Source organism: Argentina silus (assembly GCF_951799395.1).
Source record: "Argentina silus genome assembly, contig: scaffold_251, whole genome shotgun sequence".
Classification (NCBI taxonomy): Eukaryota; Metazoa; Chordata; class Actinopteri; order Argentiniformes; family Argentinidae; genus Argentina; species Argentina silus.
Window position 1 is genome coordinate 10,147 of NW_028152611.1, and position 17,354 is coordinate 27,500.

Here is a 17,354-nt window from a genome sequence, read left to right on the forward strand (position 1 = left end):
ACCGGTTACTTAATCCCGGCGAGGATGGGGGCGCTCAACCGTTACTAAGAGATTAACAAAGAAAGAAAGCCTAACCACAGAGGACTTGAACTCTGAGGGGACGGTGATCTCTGAGGACTTTCACCTCAACTCTTGTTGAGTTCTGCCTCGCCTCACCTCGTCCAGGTGGGATCTCTTGTGTACCTGCAGGAGTCACGCGTACGACAACACGCTATTGAACTTGAGGAAGTTTTGCAGGATCGGTCCCCCCCCCCCCCCACCACCACCCCCACCCGGCTGTTAGCCATGCAAGCTGCTCTGTCTTTGGGATGTATCCTGGACACCCTGGAGATCATGTCAAATGGATAGATAGGCTGGTTTCCGCCATGAATCAGGGTCCGGAGCCCAGCGTTTAAACCGTGTCTTTTTTTTGTTGTTGAGAGGAGGAAGAATCTGAATGTGTCTCTCTTTTATCTGAAGAGGTCTCCCTCTTTTGACTGACAGCTGACAGTGGCTCTCCGAGGGTGTGAATGAACGCTAACACACTCCGCTAACGTCTGTCTACAGACGTTGACACAACATTGAGGATTTCACTCCTTTTCTTCTTCTCCTCCGTGGAGGAAACATCTGGCTGATCGGCGTCGGCTCCTTTCTTTCTTTCTTTCTTTCTTTTTCTCTTTTTCTCTCTTTTTTCTTCTTTTGTTTCTTCTCGGTGTTGAAAGGGGGAACTCTCCCTCCCTTCTGCTGTGGAGATGGCTTTCCTTGTCCGTTGCTATGCCAACTGCCTGCAGCCGTGGTCCTCCAAAGTAAGCGATGTCGTAATCCCTTCTGAAGCCAGGCTCTGCTGGCTTAGGATGCTGTGTGTGTGTGTGTGTGTGTGTGTGTGTGTGCAGGCTCTGCTGGCTTAGGATGCTGTGTGTGTGTGTGTGTGTGTGTGTGTATAAGTGTGTGTATATATGTGTGTGTCTGTGTATAGTGATATGTGTGTGTGTACTCTGTCTAGTGTGTGTGTGTGTGTGTACTCTTTACTCTGTGTGTCTGTGTGTACTCTGTCTAGTGTGTGTGTGTGCGTGTGTGTGTGTGTGTGTGTGTGTGCAGGCTCTGCGTTTGGGTGTGATCCATACTACTCCCTCTCCACCGCTCCTTTCATGCACATCAGTGTTCACCTCATCATGCATGCCTGTTGTCAGATGATTCCCAAACACAGCTTGTTCAACTGTTACCATATCCACTGTTACCATGTCCACTGTTACCATGTCCACTGTTACCATATCCACTGTGTCCTGTCACACTTTAACCAGTGACAGGTTTTTTTGGAATAGTGTATGATTGAGTTGATGAATTATATCCAGTTTTTTTCCATGAATGATATCATAGGGGCTTTATCCCCTGGTTAACTTCTGTCTGTGATTCCTGATGGCATGACGCATCAGAGGGGGAGTGTCTGTGGCTGGATGGTGGTGAAGGTTGCACAACGCTGAGGTCTCCATTGGGTGACGGTAGGTTGGTTGTTGCTATGTCCTTTGATGCTTCGATGCACTGTCCTGCCCAGGGGCTGGTTCGGCGCCCCTGAAGCACGGCGACTTGGTCCTGACAGGACCGCCTGTGTGAAGTGCCTGGTGTCGTCGTGGGAACAGCTGTCTGTGTGTTGAAAGCGTCCTAGGTGTTTGTCTTCGTTATGATAAGTGGGTTGAGTTAATGAACTGTCAGTGTGGTGAGGAGGAGGAGCCTGGAGGAGGAGCCTGGAGATGGTTAACTCCACCTCTCTTTCATACTTGGTGGCTTGTTTTATATTTCCATCTGCGCTGTTTTGTATGATACGGTACGATTTTGCCTTACATTTTTGAGGTTTACGTTTTCACGCAAAATGGATTTGTCAGTAAGGCCTACACATGTTAAGGATTTTGGGTGTTAGCATCTGAATCCTTTGGTTATTAGGCGGTGTTGTTCTGAAGAATTAGGCTCAGTGTTTATCTTTGAGATGTACAACTGGCCTCTCGTGTGAAATAATAATCAATTTTTGGATCTAAGAAGCTAAGTGAGTTTGTCCATATCTGATATCATCAGCAGGAAGACTGGGGGGGGGGAGTGGGGTGTGTGTGTGTGTGTGGGGGGGGGGGTGGCGGCGGGGGGGAGTGGGGTGTGTGTGTGGGGGCGGGGGGGGGGGGCAGGGCTGTAATTGCAGTCTGTTGACCTCAGATCCTCCTCTGATCCACGCATCCACAGTTGAGTTTTTTTTCTTCTTTTTTTTGCGTGGTCCATCTCTGCTGCCTCCCGTCCTCAGGTCCAGCTGAGCCCGGTTTGAAGAGGTGCCTAATGGGAGGTGTGCCGTCCGTGATGAGCAGACCTTTGAAAGGTTAATTAAGTTTCTGTTTAAGCCCGTTAGCTAAAGCAGAGAGAGAGAGAGAGAGAGAGATGAGAGAGTCCGGCTGAAGCGATGGAGGACCGAAATAGCTTTAAGGTCAGAACCGTTTGGGTTCTGCAGAGCCAACATGGTTTCTGGAGGAATTCAGGTACCTGTAGAAGTCTAGTTCGGTTTGCCTACGCTCTCACTCATTGACCGATCAGAATGGAGGTTGTTGGTATGTATCTACCTTCTGTTGGCCTAAGATGGGCAAAGCGTAGTAGTATTAAAGTGACTGCTGAGGGACCTGGAGTTGACACATTAACACTGGCTGTGAAAGCTTGGCATCAGATGATAGCAATTTAAATGAGACACATCACAACTCCCCATTGAACCCTCTGGAGCTCCCCCTCCTCCTCTCCCCCCTCCCCCCTACCCTCTCCTCCCTCCCCCATCCCTCCTACCCTCTCCTCCCTCCCCCCTCCCCCCTCCCTCCCTCTCACTCCTCTCCTCCCCTCCTCTCCTCCTCCCCTCCCTCCACTCTCCCCCTGTGTTTTGGTGGGAGGACTCTCTGGCTCTGCCTTGACTTTGTTGTGATGTGTCCGTCGACTGTGAGACTGTGAGACTCTGAGTCTATGGTCCGCCATCATGCATAATTCAAGCCTCAGTAATGGGGGCTTTTAGAAAATGCTGCTGCTGCTGCTGCATCTTTATGTCTCCCATGGTCCAGTCCAGAAACGACCCCTCTTTGGTCCAGTCCAGAAACGACCCCTCTTTGGTCCAGTCCAGAAACTACCTCTCTATGGCCCAGTCCAGAAACTACCCCTCTGTGGCCCAGTCCAGAAACTACCCCTCTGTGGCCTAGTCCAGAAACTACCCCTCTGTGGCCCAGTCCAGAAACTACCCCTCTGTGGCCTAGTCCAGAAACTACCCCTCCACGACCTCTAGCCCCCTACGCCCTGGACACTAAAGTGTGTTTTCCTGTCCAGAAACAACCCATAACCCACTACGCCCTCGACACTTGTGGAAAAGATTTGATAGGCTCACTGGAATTTGTTTAGACTATCAGAGGGCCAAATGACACTACTGCCTTCTTGCTGCATCAGCCTGAGAGAGACGGGGTTGTTGCTGGACAGGGCCCATGTCTGTGTACTGATGGCCTGCATCAGCCTGAGAGAGACGGGGTTGTTGCTGGACAGGGCCCATGTCTGTGTACTGACGCTGCATCAGCCTGAGAGAGATGGGGTTGTTGCTGGACAGGGCCCATGTCTGTGTACTGACGCTGCATCAGCCTGAGAGAGACGGGGTTGTTGCTGGACAGGGCCCATGTCTGTGTACTGACGCTGCATCAGCCTGAGAGAGACGGGGTTGTTGCTGGACAGGGCCCATGTCTGTGTACTGACGCTGCATCAGCCTGAGAGAGACGGGGTTGTTGCTGGACAGGGCCCATGTCTGTGTACTGACGCTGCATCAGCCTGAGAGAGACGGGGTTGTTGCTGGACAGGGCCCATGTCTGTGTACTGACGCTGCATCAGCCTGAGAGAGACGGGGTTGTTGCTGGACAGGGCCCATGTCTGTGTACTGACGCTGCATCAGCCTGAGAGAGACGGGGTTGTTGCTGGACAGGGCCCATGTCTGTGTACTGATGGCCTGCCATCTCCTCGTTTGGCTCCTATCTCACTATGGACTTCCAGCCAGGGTTATTAATGGAGCCTTGAATCCCATCAGCATCCATTGTGTCCCTGTTGATTGCTCTGGCCTACTCTGTTGCTCAGGAAAAGCGACGGGGTCCAATAACACGGACGCTGTTTTGCTGTGTTCAGGTGTTTACCTCGACGCTAGCGGGCATTGAATGTCTCCTTCCTCCCTCCCTCCCTCCCTTCCTCCCTCCTTCCTTCCTCCTTCCCTCCCTCCCTCCCTCCCTCCCTCCCCCTGGGGTGGAGAAGTATTTCCCTCTCAAGTGCAGGGCGGTTAGTCTTGCTACCTCAGCAATCAATGGGGTTGCAGAAAACTTTGGCATAATCAGGTGGCGGATTGATGCCCCTTTGAATAGCAATGCAGGTAGAGGAGGAGGAGGAGGAGGAGGAGGAGGAGAAGAGGAAAAGCTGCAGTGGAATGGATCCAGACACAGAGCAGGGCAGGGCAGGGCAGAGGGGCAGGGAGACAGGGCAGGGCAAGGGGGCAGGGAGACAGGTTAGGGCACAGAGACAAGGCAGGGAGACGAGGCAGGACTTGGAGGCAGGGCAGGGCAAGGGGGCAGGGAGACAGGCAGGGAGACTGGGCAGGGCTGGGAGGCAGAGAAGGGCAGGGAGACAGGGCGGGGCTGGGAGACAGGGCGGGGCTGGGAGACAGGGCAGGGCAGTGAGACAGGGCAGGGCAGGGAGACAGGGCAGGGAAGAGCAGGGAGACAGGGAAGGGCAGTGAGACAGGGCAGGGAGACAGGGCAGGGAAGGGCAGGGAGACAGGGCCGGCCTTCTCATCTGGACTACTTGACTTTTATTAGGGGGAAGAGCTTGTCAGTTCTGTACCTGACGGCCAACGTATTATTTGACAGTATACAAAGCAGGATTATACGAGGGGGGGAAAGGCTTTGGAAATCAACATGCAACAAATCAATATTTTCGCCACGTGATGCATCGGCTTTTGAGGATGATGTTAGATGCCTGTTTGGTGTTCAGGCATCGGGTATTAATTCATCATTTATACCAGATGGATCCCTGCCGCAAGATGGTCCTTCAGCCTTGATGATATTGACCCTTGTACCTGTTTGTGGTGGCATGATGTCATGGCTAAGTTGCTACATCAGCCTTCATCACATTTGTGTCCGGTCACTGTTAGATGATGTGTTTGGTTTCACTCTCGGAGAGAGGAGAGAGGAGAGAGGAGAGAGGAGAGAGGAGAGAGGGGAGAGGGGATAGGGGATAGGGGATAGGAGAGAGGAGAGAGAGGAGACAGGGGGGGGTGAGAGAGGAGAGAGGAGGGGAGGGGGGGGGGGGGGGGGGTGAGAGCTGTGTGTCTCCACCTCTGTGCCCTAGTCTTAATCAGAGACATCTAATGATGGTCTAAATGGCCGCCGGGCTTCTGTCTGTTATCACAGCCCGGCCTACTGACCTTCTCCTGCGTTGGTGACTCTACCTCCTGGCTATGCTACCTCCTGGCTATGCTACCTCCTGGCTATGCTACCTCCTGGCTATGCTACCTCCTGGCTATGCTACCTCCTAGCTATGCTACCTCCTGGCTATGCTACCTCCTGGCTATGCTACCTCCTGGCTATGCTACCTCCTGGCTATGCTACCTCCTGGCTATGCTACCTCCTGGCTATGCTACCTCCTGGCTATGCTACCTCTCAGAGCTCAGGCTGAATGGATGTTCTCACAGGCAAGCAGACATCGCAGGCACAGGAAGTCAAGGAAAAGCTCCCTTTAGCGCCACAGACAAACAGATGGAGAGAGAACAAGAGTGAGAGAGAGGCTTTTGTAGGGATGAGGTTGGGGGGTAGGGGGGCAGTTTGGCTTGGTCTTACTAAGGGATGGGGGGGGGGGGGGGCTGGGGTAGTTTGGCCTGGCCTGGCCTGACCTAATGCAGGGGTGGGGGGTTGGGGCCTGGCCTGGCCTGGCCTGACCTAATGCGGGGGTGGGGGTTGGGGCCTGGCCTGGCCTGTTCTAATGCAGGGTTGGGAGGGGGTTGGGGTAGTTCAGCCTGGCCCGGCCTGGCCTGACCTAATGCAGGGGTGGGGGGGGGGAGTGGGGGTTGGGGCCTGGCCTGACCTAATGCGGGGGTGGGGGGGAGTGGGGGTTGGGGCCTGGCCTGGCCTGGCCTGTTCTAATGCAGGGGTGGGGGAGTTTGGCCTGGCCTGGCCTGGCTTGTTCTAATGCAGGGTGGGGGAGTTTGGCCCGGCCTGGCCTGTTCTAATGCAGGGTGGGGGAGTTTGGCCTGGCCTGGCCTGTTCTAATGCAGGGTGGGGGGGTTTGGCCTGGCCTGTTCTAATGCAGGGTGGGGGAGTTTGGCCTGGCCTGGCCTGGCCTGGCCTGTTCTAATGCAGGGGTGGGGGAGTTTGGCCTGTTCTAATGCAGGGTGGGGGAGTTTGGCCTGGCCTGGCCTGTTCTAATGCAGGGTGGGGGAGTTTGGCCTGGCCTGGCCTGTTCTAATGCAGGGTGGGGGTTGGGGCCTGGCCTAATGCAGGGTGGGGGGGTTGGGGCCTGGCCTAATGCAGGGTGGGGGGGTTTGGCCTGTTCTAATGCAGGGTGGGGGTTGGGGCCTGGCCTAATGCAGGGTGGGGGTTGGGGCCTGTTCTAATGCAGGGTGGGGGTTGGGGCCTGTTCTAATGCAGGGTGGGGGGGTTTGGCCTGTTCTAATGCAGGGTGGGGGTTGGGCCTGGCCTAATGCAGGGTGGGGGGGTTTGGCCTGTTCTAATGCAGGGTGGGGGGGTTTGGCCTGTTCTAATGCAGGGTGGGGGTTGGGCCTGGCCTAATGCAGGGTGGGGGGGTTTGGCCTGTTCTAATGCAGGGTGGGGGGGTTTGGCCTGTTCTAATGCAGGGTGGGGGTTGGGCCTGGCCTAATGCAGGGTGGGGGGGTTTGGCCTGTTCTAATGCAGGGTGGGGGTTTGGCCTGTTCTAATGCAGGGTGGGGGGGTTTGGCCTGTTCTAATGCAGGGTGGGGGGGTTTGGCCTGGTCTAATGCAGGGTGGGGGTCGGGGCCTGTTCTAATGCAGGGTGGGGGGGTTTGGCCTGTTCTAATGCAGGGTGGGGGGGTTTGGCCTGTTCTAATGCAGGGTGGGGGGGTCGGGGCCTGGCCTAATGCAGAGCGTATCGATCCTTATCACCCGGCCTTCCTGTCCAGATGAAACGCGACACCTCCCTGGACACTAAAAGCTCTCCGCTCCGCCCTACTGGGATAATATTGAGATGTTGAAAGCAAAAAAGCTGAATTATGCATTGTTTTATTTACCCTTTTCTTTGTTTGGCATTACCAAAGTGCCACGCTTCGAGTTTAGTGCTATTTAGAAAAGCGTGTGTTGTGCGTGCGTGCGTGCGTGCGTGTGTGTGTGTGTGTGTGTATGTGTGAAGTTACTTCCTAGATCCTGATGTTTTAGGAAGCCAGTGGGCTCGATGTCTCTTGTCCCTGCCTGTGTGTTGTGACTGAGGGATACTGTACTCTCATAATCTAGATGTAAACATCCAGTGGTTCAGATGCCCCCCCCTCACCCCCCCTCACCTCCCGTGTCCCTCTTGCAATGCAGATCCAACCTGATAAAACACGGCACTACAGACGTCAACACAGAGAGAAGAAGGATTGCGTAAATGCTGCCATTGAGCGGACACCTCTGTCCAATACAGAGAGTGCATTTCAAACCCACCATCTAAGCGTTGCTAATGCCATGCTCTACGGACTGAGTCACACAGGACCCGCTTCATACCTTACACTGGCCGTGTGTGTGTGTGTGAGAGTGCGTGTGTGCGTGTGCGTGTGCGTGCGTGCGCGGCCTCGCTGTGTTTTAACCAATGGGACGGCTGGTTTTCTAACCAGCCTGCCTCTCTGACCTGTGTAATGATGGTCCATTAAGCGTGATGAGGATGTTTGAGTGCTCTGCTCCTGCGTTGGTGGGGAGACATGTCCTGCTGCCATTACTGAACCAAATGGCTTTAGACTGATTCTGCTTGTTTGGAGCCCAACAGACATGGTTATGGCAGATGATCCCATTACCGTGACACACGCACGTTCTCTCACACACACACACACACACACACACACACACACAAATATGAACACATACACACACAAATGCGAACACACATACGCACACGCATGCAAACACACACGCACACTCACACATTCACTCACACACACACACACACACACACACTATCACAGCCCCCCTACCCACAGGTCTAATGTCAGTGCTGCGTGCCCCTCCCCGCCCCCGGACCAGTGCTGATATTTCAGCCAGGGTTCACCCCTTCCAGCTGTTTCCATTATCTTAGTGCTATTGATTTCCCTGACAGTGTCCTGGGTATACATAGAAGGCACATAGAAGGCCCTGGATCATTTTCAAGGACATTTCTAAATACAGAATGAATGGGATATCTCTGTGCCCTTCCAGGCAGATTGAGTTTAAAGTCTCTCTCTCACTCGCTGTGTGTGTGTGTGTGTGTGGTGTGTGTCAGAGCATGTAGTGTGTGTGTGTGTGTGTATATATGTTGTGTGTGTGTGTGTGTGTGTTCAGATACGCGTGTGTGTCAGAGCATGTAGTCTGTGTGTGTGTGTGTGTGTATATATGTTGTGTGTGTGTTCAGATAAGCGTGTGTGTGTGTGTGTGTGTGTGTGTGTGTGTGTGTGTGTGTGTGTGTGTGTGTGTGCGCGCGCTGCTCCTCCTCCTCCAGGGGTTCATGTAATTCAGTCTGAGCCGCTGAGCCCCGACTACACCCAGCCACGGCTGCCGGGGGGCCTGGCGACAGCTTAACCAATAACACCCCTGTTAAAGCCCCTCTGAAAGGAAGGATGGCCTTCTCTGAGGAAGGATGGGTGTGTTAGAGGGGAGGGAGGGAGGGGGGGGGGTGAGGGACTGTGTATCCGCAGACCACCAGAGGGGGGGTAGGGGAGGGGGGGTAGGTGTGGTCTGGAGTGGGGTAGGTGGGGGCTGGAGGGGGGGTGGGTGGGGTCTGGAGTGGGGGGGTAGGCGGGGGCTGGAGTGGGGTAGGTGGGGTCTGGAGGGGGGGGTTAGGTGGGGGCTGGAGTGGGGTTCAGGCTCAGGTTACTTTATTTGTACCCGTAGGTAGATTTGTTTTGCAGTAAACGAGTCATCCATTTTAGAAACAACACACAGGAGACAAACTTAAATAAAAGTACTGGATGTTCCAATCCTCACAAAAACTCAAGATAAAACGATAAAATAATCTGTGCAATGTTGCTGTGACTTGTTTCTCTGAGTGATGGCTGCAGGAACACAGCTATTTTTATACCGCTTTGTTCTGCACTTTGGGACTGTAAACCTTCGTCCAGAAGGAAGAATTCACTGTGCAAAGGCTCCTCTGTGGTCCTCTGTGGTCCTGTGGGCTCCTCTGTGGTCCTCTGTGGGGTCCTCTGTGGTCCTGTGTGGTCCTCTGTGGTCCTCTGTGGGCTCCTCTGTGGTCCTCTGTGGTCCTCTGTGGGCTCCTCTGTGGTCCTCTGTGGTCCTCTGTGGGCTCCTCTGTGGTCCTGTGGGCTCCTCTGTGGTCCTCTGTGGTCCTGTGTGGTCCTCTGTGGTCCTCTGTGGGCTCCTCTGTGGTCCTCTGTGGGGTCCTCTGTGGGGTCCTCTGTGGGGTCCTCTGTGGTCCTCTGTGGGGTCCTCTGTGGGGTCCTCTGTGGTCCTGTGTGGCTCAGCTGGTAGAGCATGGCGCTAACAACACTAAGGTTGTGGGTTTGATTCCCGCTGGGACCGTACATACTGAAATGTATGCAGTCACTGTATGTATTATTATTATATATAACTCACTGCAGTGTAAGTCGCTTTGGATAAAAGCGTCAGCTAAATGGCAGATATAAAGGGCGGGAGTCGTCATTTAAGATGGAGCCAGTTATCCACTGTAACTGTCTGGTGTACAGGGACGCCGGGTTAAGCTGTGAGCCACCCATCACCCTACTCCACATTTGATAATTTGAGTCAAGAGAATTTCTGTTCTTTAAGGATGGGTTTCCGAACCATGACATCAAAGAAAAAAAGATATAGATAAGTTTATTCAATAAAAGCACTTAAAACACTAAAAGCAAATGTGGACATAGGACAGTTTCCTCAAACAAAAGAAACACTGGTGCCCCTTTTTGCACACGGCGTCGCAATTTTCTTCAAGGTTCAGTTTTGAGTCAATAATTATCCCAAGATATTTGTGAAATTGCACACATTCCACTGTCTGACCCTGAATGGATGTGGCTTCATGTGTGTTGGCCTGTCTTCTAAAATCAATTATCATGTCTTTTGCCTTCGATATGTTTAACTGAAGATTAATGGTGGTGGGGGCAGAAGGGCTGGAGTGGGGTGGGTAGGTAGGTAGGTAGGGGCTGGAGGGGGGTAGGCGGGGGCTGGAAGGGGGTAGGTGGGGGCCAGAGTGACCCCTGGCTGGGGTGTGTGAGCAGTGGTAAAAGCGAGTGTTTAGCCTCGTCTGTGTCCTTCAGCAGGGCAGCTCTGGCCATGTCCCTGCTTCCTGAGAGGCCCAGACGGACCCACCTAACAGCTTCCTGTCTTGCACAGGCACACACACACACCAGAGCACACACACACACACACACCAGAGCACACACACACACCAGAGCGCACACACAGCGTATGGAGATGAGCCAGGCACGCTCTCTCTCTCTCCACCCCCCCCTCTCCCTCTCTCTCTCTCCACCCACCCCCTCCCTCTCTCCCCCTCCATCCCTCTCTCTCCACCCCCCCTCTCCCCCTCTCTCCCCCCCCCCCTCTCCCCCTCTCTCCCCCTCCATGCTGCTTGTGTATGGGAGGTGTGCCAGTTGTCCCTGTCATGCGACTCCATGAATATTCATGCCAGACTAGAGTCAGATACATCAAGACTGCCCTGGCATAGACCTGAGCATAGCCAGTCCTGTTCTCACACACACACACACACACACACACACACTCACACACGCACACACACACACACTCACACACACAGACACATACACACACACCAGACACACACACACCAGACACACACTCACACACCACACACACACTCACACATGCAGACACACACACACACTCACTCACACACACACACACACGCAGACACACACACTCTCCGCTCTCCCCTTCATCTTGGACTGAGATGAATGAAGGAGTTGTAATACTCGGTCCTGGAGGAAGGATAAAGGATGCTTCACTTGAGAGTTCTGACCCGGTAATTGTCTCCCTCAGACTAGCATGGAGATTAAATGACTGATTATGCAATTGCCTCTCTCTCTCACACACACACACACACACACACACACACACACACACACAAACACACAGCACCAGTAATCCATTGTGGTCCTTTGTGATGATCTATTGTAATTACAGGCCGATGATTTAGGAGGGCCTTGCATGATTGAACTAGCATGGACCTTTCCTTTGAACAATTAGTCACTGGTGAGAGAGAGAGAGAGAGAGAGAGAGAGAGAGAGCTCTCCTCCGAGTGAGTATTCTCTCACTGGGGCAAAAGTCACAGCCCCTAGCTGTGCCAGCCTCGTCTCAGAGCCACTCCTGCCTGTCACAACACTGGCACTGCCCGCTCCTCTCCAGAGTGATGCTGCTCCTGCTTGCCAAGACTCATACCCGTGGGGGGGGGGTGGCATCATCGCCTGCCTGCCTCTCTCCTCTTGAGATAGGGAAGGGGAGATGAGGGTCTTCTGCTGGTAGCCTCTTTTCTCCCTGTGTGTTACTAGCCCCCCCTGCCCTCACCCAGCCCCCCTTAGCCCCCCTGCCCTCCCACAATCCCCCTCCCCTAGCCCCCCTCACCCAGCCTCCCCTAGCACCCCCCCTGCCCTCCCCTAGCCCCCCCTAGACCCCCTGCCTTCCCCTAGCCCCCTAGCCCCCCCTAGCCTTGCCTCTCCTACTTGTCAGCTCCAATTCCAATTTCAATTCATTCCGTCTCTCCTTCTCCCTCCCTGCCTCGCAATCTCTTCTGTGCCAGAACCCGTGTGTTTGGATCGGAGGGAGGGAGGGGGTTCTTCAAAGGGAATATTCCTGTCATATTCCTCTCTCTCTCCCTCTTCCCTTTTTCCTCTTTAACCCCCTCCCTTCCTCTCCCTCTCCTTCTACCCCCCCTCTCTCTTTCTCTCTACCCCCTCCCTCTCTCCCCCTCTCTCTTTCCTTCTTCCCCCCTCCCTCTCTCTCTCCCTGCTGTATCTTAATCTCCACTACTCTCCCAGGTCTGTTATATTAGGGAGTGCAGTGGTTTTGCCCCCCCCCCCCCCCCCCCCGCCAGAGGAGAGGTCAGGGACAGAGTGGTGGACGTGGATGGAAGGTGGAGGCTGGTTGCTAGGTGCACCTGAGGCAGAACAGTTCACAGAGATTTGAAGGTGTGAATGTGTGAACGTGTGAGTGTTTGTGTGAGAGAGAGTTGAGTGTGTGTGTGTGTGTGCGTGTGTGAGAGAGAGAGTTGAACGTGTGTGTGTGTGTGCGGTGCTGCCGTGCCACTGACCGATACTCTCTCTCTTCAGTGTTGTTCCTCTCTAACACCATTAAGACAGACAGACAGACAGACAGACAGACAGAGTGTCCTCCATTGATCAGAGCTGTCTGGTCCCAGCTGTCTACCAGGCTAATTCTGTACACACTCTCCCTCTCTCTCTCTCTCTCTCACTCTCTCGCTCTCTCTCTCTCTCTGTCTCTCTGTCTCTCTGTCTCTCTCTCTCTCTCTCTCTCTGTCTCTCTGTCTCTCTCTCTCTCTCTCTCTCTCTCTCTCTCTCTCTCTCTGTGTCTGAGGCAGGCCTCTCACACCTGGGCCTCCCAGGCCTACCTCCGCTCACCTCCCTCCCTCTGCTTTGATGCCGTAGTGGAGAGCTGACTGAACTGACTGTTTCTGGTAAATGTGGATCAAATGGATTGAATCCGACATCAAAGGAGCTCTCCAGCAGGCGGCTACTCCACTGCGGCCTGTTTGGGGATAAAGGAAGCTCTTGTGTTGCCTTTTCACTGGGATAACATTCAAGCTCCGTCTTTTCCTGGTGTCTTCCTCGTGTAGAATGAACTATCGATCGATCGAAACGATGACATCGATTGCTCTTCAAGCGGCTTGTTCGGCGGTTGGCATTGTCGTGGTGGTGGTGTTGTCGGTGCTGCTGTGCCAGGGGGGAGTACTGCCGAACAGTACTCCTGTGTGTGTGTGTGTGTGTGTGTATCATGCCTTGCCCCTGTTGGGTTGTTTTGCAGAGGTGCCTGCTTGGCGTTGCTGACACCTGCAGGCCACTGAGGTTTATAATAATATCTGCCATTTTGCTGACGCTTTTATCCAAAGCGACTTACATCACAGTGAGTGCATACGTGTCAATATACATGGTCCCAGCGGGAATCAAACCCACAACCTAAGCGTTGTTAGCGCCATGCTCTACCAGCTGAGCCACAGAGGACCACTCCCCCTCGCCCCCTCTCCCCCTGCTCAGGCCATGAATGATGACATCATTGAATAAGAGCGTTCGACTTTCTCCACCATTGCTTTCATGTCAACGTCAATGCGCTGTTCTAACGTCCCGAGGCGATGTCGCGTTTCTGTGATGTAGGGGCGCGTGTTTGTGCGTTGAAATGAATTTCCCTTTCCGGGGCGTTGTGATGTAGATTACTTTCATTTGGGAATGGATTTGAATGATTAGATTTTACCGTCTGGCTGTTTCAGTGTATTCTTCTCAATCAGGTCACTCAGCTTCTCTGCCATCATTATTGTGCCATAAAGTCTGTATTAATTAGCATAATCTAGAGTTTTGCTAAATGACACTGACAGCCGCGCTACCCGAACTGAATCTCAATGACTCCGGTAGCTGTGTAGCAGTGGGAGGCCGGTGGAGGTAGAAATCTCCAGAGGCCGGTGGAGGTAGAAATCGGAGGACGGGGGCTCATTGTAATGCATGGAACGGAATGAGGAACGGTATCAAACACACGTGTTCCTCATTCGGTTCCATGCGTTCCATTACAATGTAATACAGACGACTTCCACTGCTGTGTCCCGGTACAGCAGGCTGTGTTTGAGATTCACCACAGCATTCGATCTGTCTCTCCTCCCCTGCAGCAGTGCAACTCTCCCTCCCTCCCTCCCTCCCTCCCTCCCTCCCTCATTCATTCGTCTCCAGCACCATTAAAGTTTGCAGGACTTACAGTGGAGGTGGCAGGCAGGAGTAACGCTGATTTTATAGCTGTTAACATAATTGCCTGCCTGTTTGGGGCTGGGGAAGGGAGGTTGGGGGGGGGGGGGGGTCTAAGTACTGTATATCAATACCCTTCTCCTCTCTCATAGTGCTGCCCAGCCAGACGGACAGACAGCTGCTGGACCAGGTGGCCCTGCCCTGAACCAGACAGACAGACAGACAGACAGACAGACAGACAGATAAACAGGGTTATTTACAGACAGACAGAGGGCTATTTACCTCCCTGATACTGCCTGACATCTGCTCCCTCCCATCCTGACAGACAGGACCCCTCCATGATGAACTGACACTGACCTCAGCTGGAGGTCCTCATCCATACGTGCCCCCCCCCCCCCCCAAATGTACTTAGGACCCAGGCCGTCACTCGGTGTGGCTTATTCATTCACCTCCAGAAAAATCATCTGTTCTCTATCCACTGTGCTGTTAGATGCTCCTCTTCTGTCAGGTGGGTGGATCTCCCCCCCCCCTGGTTACCCCCGGTGTCACGTTGTAGATCAGAGTCACAGTCAACACAGGGTGTGACTGCACCATGTGGGTGGGGGGGATACACCCCTTCAAATGGGAGGGGGGGGGGGGGAGGGGTATAGATTTGTGATAACCCTAACCCTTCAAGGAAGTGAACGAGGAAGGATTCATTCTATTTCAACCCCCCCCCGCCCTCAGCTGTGGTTAGCTTTGAGGCTTGGAAGCTGTTCCAGGTATCTTAATTGGGAGGTTTTAATGATGGCGTCTCTGTTGGCTGCCTGCTGGGAGGCGGGAGCTCGGAGGGGAAACAGGCCATTCTGCACAATTAGGCTTGTCTGAGCTGGGGTCATTACTACCATATTCACCCTAATAGCTGCTCAAGGCTTTCCAGCTTACTACTGCGCGTCTCAGAGGAACCGTAGTCACCCTAATAGTTGTGCCAAGGCTTTCTAATTACTGTACTGTACATCTCAAAGGGACCGGGAGGCCAAGGGTTCAATCTCCCAGCAAGTTAATTACCAGTCTGCAGAAATACTGTTTCAGGATAGAACATGTGGGCTTATGTTGAAAAAATAAGTAGTTATTAACACAATTGAATTGACAGCATTTAATGAGCTTTTTGAGGCTTTATATTATTACTATTATTATTATTTTTTTTGGGGGGGGGGGGTTATTTGGAGAGAAAAGTACAATGATCAGTTGTCCTCACCCTCCCATCCTACCCCTGCGTTGACGTGATGGATTCATACAGCAGAAGGAAGCACGCATTCATATTTAATCACCTACAGTGATCATTAATTCATGGCCTAGAACGGGAGACCCCCCCGCCCCCCCCCCCCCTCCAGTGTGAATAAGCGCCGTGAGACTCCAGCAATTAGCCAGCTCTCCTTTTATTGGCCCCTGCTCTCCCCCTGCTCTCCCCCTGCCCTCCCCCTGCTCTCCCCCTGCTCTCCCCCAGCTCTCCCCCTGCCCTCCCCCTGCTGTCCCCCAGCCCCCCCATTAACCCCCAGCTCTCCCCCTGCTCCCCCCCAGCTCTCCCCCTGCTCTCCCCCTGCTCTCCCCCAGCTCTCCCCCTGCTCTCCCCCTGCCCTCCCCCTGCTGTCCCCCTGCTCTCCCCCTGCCCTCCCCCTGCCCTCCCCCTGCTGTCCCCCAGCCCCCCCATTAACCCCCAGCTCTCCCCCTGCTCTCCCCCAGCTCTCCCCCTGCTCTCCCCCTGCTCTCCCCCAGCCCCCCTCATTAACCCCCGACCCCCCCACCTATCACATTTCATCAGCTGTATTTCAGTCATCTAAAGTGGCCTCCTCTTCTCCTTTCCTCCCCTCTTCCCCTCTCCTCCTCTCTCCTTTCTCCTTCTCCTCCTCCTCCTCTCCTTCCCCTCATCTGCACTGATCTGAAGACACAGGGATGGGTATAATCACTGTACCATGCATTTGCTTCCACCCATTCAGTTCTCACACTACCGTGCAGATGAAGGAAAGGAGACAAGGAGACGAGGCCTGTGTTGACAATTGAGACGCAGGATTGGAGGGCGGCATTGCTTCTACTGTACTGTGACCTCATCAACACCCGCCTGGTTGTTATCTCTGCTGATGTTCTCATGAGGTGCATTGTGAAGGATCATGGTTACCTGGTAGATGATGAGGCTGTTGTTGTTGTTGAGGGTGTGAGCTGGAAGCTGAGTGTCTAGCTGGCGAGCAGGAGGATGGATACATTAGGTGTCCCCGCTGGGAGGCAGATAGAGCTGTGTAATGGATGCTATAGGGAGGAGATCAGTCATCGTCTGAAAACTGAGCCGTCATACAGAGATCCATATTGATTCACCTGGCTGTGGATAAACATTAGCTCATCTCTCTCTCTCTCTCTCTCTCCCTCTCTCCCTCTCCCCCTCCCCCTCTCCCTCTCCCTCTCCCTCTCTCCCTCCGACACAAAAGCTGAGAAGTCATTCTTGTTTGCCAACCCCTCAGCTTTAGTGATGCCATCCTTTGTTGCCTGTGTTTAGGGTGGTGGAGCAGGTTGAGCTGTAAGTGGAGGAAGATTGCATTCACAGAACCTGTTTTAATGGAAAAATGGATTGTGTTTCATGGAAGAAGACCTGTCCAGGGGCCCAGATGAAAATGTATGGGGGGGGTTGGTGGGGTTCTTTGTGTGTGTGTGTGTGTGAGAGAGAGAGAGAGACACAGAGAGAGAGAGACAGAGGGAGAGAGACACACACACACACAGAGAGACATAGACACAGCCAACCAGGACTATGGTGGGATAGATAGAGGTGGAGTAGCAGTGCATTATTCATACTTCCACAGTGACAGCCCCATCTTCTCCCTGCTGACTGCTGTGGATGGGTCTATGGTGGGGGAGCCCCATGCAGGACCTAGGGGGGGTATACACGCTACAGGGCACACCTCCACCACACTGTGCCGGCTCAGATATGTTCCTTTCACACTCTGCTTCTACAGCACTGTGTCAGCCACTACGGTGGACGCGTAACCAGGCCGGCCCGGCTCTGGTGTGTGGATTAGGGTCTGGTCTCAGTAGTGTCCGTCTGTCTCCTCCGCTGCTGGCTGGTGTAAAGATCTCTGCAGCCCCGCCCTGGTGTTCCAGGGTCCAGTAGCGTCCTTCTTCTGATTGGATCTGGTACTCATGAGAGTAGCCGTCTAGGCCGACATGTTTGGTTTGCTTGGTGTTCAGTGTGATG